This window comes from Ursus maritimus, unplaced genomic scaffold (genome assembly GCF_017311325.1).
Source record: "Ursus maritimus isolate PB19 unplaced genomic scaffold, ASM1731132v1 scaffold_1, whole genome shotgun sequence".
Classification (NCBI taxonomy): Eukaryota; Metazoa; Chordata; class Mammalia; order Carnivora; family Ursidae; genus Ursus; species Ursus maritimus.
In genome coordinates, this window is record NW_024423343.1 from 70,113,922 (window position 1) to 70,117,204 (window position 3,283).

Sequence of the window (3,283 nt, forward strand, 5' to 3'; positions counted from 1 at the left end):
TTTTTCCACTTCGTTGAGCATTCTGTTATGGTGTGGAAAATTTCCTACAAAAGTCTCCTACTCCACGCTTCTAAAGGCAGTGGCATCTTGTCCTCAACGTCTACCCTCTTTCCTTTGTAAAGTACCATGAGCTCCTTGTTTCACTGTTGAGCTCACTTCACCTTCCCCTTAAGTGTCTGCTGTTGAAAACAGCAGTTTGCTCAGTTTTTAAAAGCCTGGTGTCTGCCCGAGCCAGGAGGGCTTCCTTGCTTCCAGATCTGGCTCACTTAGAACCACTCGAGCCATGATGTCCGCTGTGGGGCCACTCGTCTCTTCGGCAGCCACGGCCAAGTGCATGGCTCAATCTTTCCTCGCACTTGATCCATCTGGTTAAACCCTTCCATTATCTCCAGGCTCTCTTTGGGTGCTGTATTCCGCCTATTTTCATCTTGCAACAATCCTCTCTCTTTTCATAGACCTTTGATTTTTGAAGGGAGTGTTTTTGTTTTTGTACGACCTGGTTCTGCTCTTACCACCTAAATTCTGCTTCATCTGTTCTTTGATTTCACTGTTTCGGCCCCGGTGTCTTCACCTTGGTTTTATCTGCCTGTGCTCTTCCTTAAATGCTTCTGTGACAAAATCTATTTTATTCTTGGAGGCCTTTGGCTATATTCCTTTAGAAAGCCCTCTCTATGTCATTGAAAAAAAATTTCCATCATTCTGAAATCTTTAAAGGGGAGCATGACTTTGGTTCCTCACTCCTTTACCTAATTCCCCACATTTTAAGATTAATTTCAATCTGCCATCACATGGATAGAAACACTAAAATCTTTCACTCTGCATTTTATGATCTCTGGCATTTTTGCTTAGGATACTCTCAATCCTGCTATATTCAAATGGTTAGCATCGGCAGCAAATATCCCTCTCTCCAATGTAATGACATTTGAACTTGAGTAATTGACAGACCTTTAAAAAAAAAAAGTTTTCTGGACCCATACCATTGACCTAATAATTTTATTTATAATAAATTGCTCTTTTAGTACAGATATGGTTCTGGCCAGTTTGGGCAGTTTCTTAATTTTAGCAAGCCTATGGTGACTCAATTCTCTTGCACTTTTTCTCCAAACTACCCTGAAACTTCTGTTCATGAGGAGCATTTGTGTGCCATCTTCCTCTTTTCTTTTCTCACAGGTCTTTGATAATTACACCAGTGGTATGACTGACCCCAGGGCGGTTGAAAACTACTGGAGCAAACGTGGGCCTGAGGCCTGTGGTAGGCCTGCTCGTGAGCTAGGTCTATAGATCGTTCAAAACACGCTTTTGCAATTATTGATTGATTGATTGATTGATTGATTTTGTTGACCTCTGAACTTTTTATTGGCCTCCTGCTCCCCAAAGGGTATCCTGCTTCCACTGCCTCAACGCCTCAGAACTTCAGGGTCATTGGTCTCAGACACCATGTCGCCATCCTCGATCCTGCAGGTGGCAGTCTTCTGGATGGTCTGCAAGGAGTTGCTGCTATCCAGAACGCCCCAACACAGAAATGCTCCCCGTTTTCCAGCAGGTGAAAGAGGCGGTGATCTCAGCTTTCAGCCTGACCTTGATTTTCAGCAGGGCCAGGTGCTCCTGCATCTGGCACTGCACCTCTGCCCCGGTCTGGGACAGCTCTGACTCCACATGCAGCAGGATCCGTGGAGCTGCTCTGTCTGCATCGTGTAGCGGGCCTCGCCCTCCCTCAGGCTGTTCTCCAAGCTGGCCTTCAGGTTTCTCAACAAGTCCAGTTGATCTCCTAGAACTGGGCCATATGTCTCAACTCCGTGAGAGTCATCTCAGCTGCCCCTATCTCAGCGGTCTGGGACGTGACCACTGTGGTGCTCTCCTCAGTCTGCTGGGACCAGTACTTATCCAGCTCCTCTCAGTTCCTCTGAGCCAGCTCATCACACTAGGCCCGATGTCTGCTGTGATCTTGAGGTCCTGAGGTTTTGGGGCACCCAACTCCTTGGTCAACCCAGGGTTGGCAGTTCGGTTTGTAGACCCTTTACTTCCTCCTCATGGTTCTTCATGAAGAGCAGCCCCTCCTCGAGAGCCTCGATTTCTGTCTCCAGCTGCAGCCGAGTGGCATTGCTGTCATCAGTGACCTTGCAGAGTCCACGGATGTCGCTCACGGACTGGTGCATGCCCAGCTCCGTCTCACACTTGACTCTGAAGTCATCGTCGTCAGCAGCAAGATGGCCACTGTCCACAGAATTTGCAAAGATCTGAGCCCTTAGCTCTCAATGGTGTTGAAGTAATGCTCCTCGTCTCTGACCTTCTCTAAGTGTTCCCGGAAATGATCTCCTGTCTCTGATTATCAGCCTCCAGGCTCCTCACTCTCTCCTACTTGGAGAGAAGTCTTGCATGGTCTCTTCCTTCCCTGGATGCCCCCTATGCCTGCCAGACCCCAGCTATCCCGGTGGCCAGGCCCCCATTCTGAGCTTCAGCTCCAGCCTGTGTTCTCATGGGGCCACAGAGACAGCACTAGTTTGGGATTAAGCGATTCCCAGAGAAATTCCTCACTTAAACTACGAAACCTTGGAATCTCTTCACTTCTCTGAAGCTCCTGTTCGCCATCTGCAAAGTGGGCTAATGATCGCTACCACCTCATGATTCTTGTGAAGATTTCATGAAATACTCCATGCAAAAAAAGTAGGTGCAAAAATCTATGTGTAGTCTATATTTTTAGTTGAAGCTCTGCCCACCCTAATTTCGTGTGTTTTTCTTTCAGTCCTGCAACATTTCCTTTGGAAGTTCTCCACTTTTTTCCTTTGGCTCATTTTTCTTGGCTCAAGTTGTCAGTCACTTCAGTCTGAGTAATTAATTAATCAATCAATTACTCATCCATTCTTTCATATTTGGATGAAAATGTTGACATCCTGACAGTTGATGTCGGACTTGCTGGGAGCAGGGAGATTATTTGGGGGTAAGGTGACTCCCAGAGGATGTGTTTTCCAGGAGTCAAGACAACACGAGAAATACTAATTGCTGATACGGAACGGAACAGAATTCAAGAGGAAGGGAAGAGTAGGAAAGTGAGAAAGGAGGATGGGAGAGGGGAAGCCATGAGCAAGATGGTGGGAGGAATAGGAGCCTGCCAGGGGTACAATGAGCAGTGAACAAAATCATGGGTTGGAGGGAGTGGAAAGCAGCGGAAGGTCATACACATAAAATCTGGGATATCGAATATTCTACTGCAGGTTGTCTGGCTGCTATGATATAAATTCTGCTAAATCTTTGGTAAGCTAATCACCCTCTGGAGTAGGCTTTT

General features: G+C 46.7%; 1 pseudogene; it reads right to left on the bottom strand.

Moving 5' to 3' along the window:
* Positions 1–1,397: 1,397 nt before the first annotated feature.
* Positions 1,398–2,589, bottom strand: LOC103659860 (annotated as a pseudogene).
* Positions 2,590–3,283: the final 694 nt, after the last annotated feature.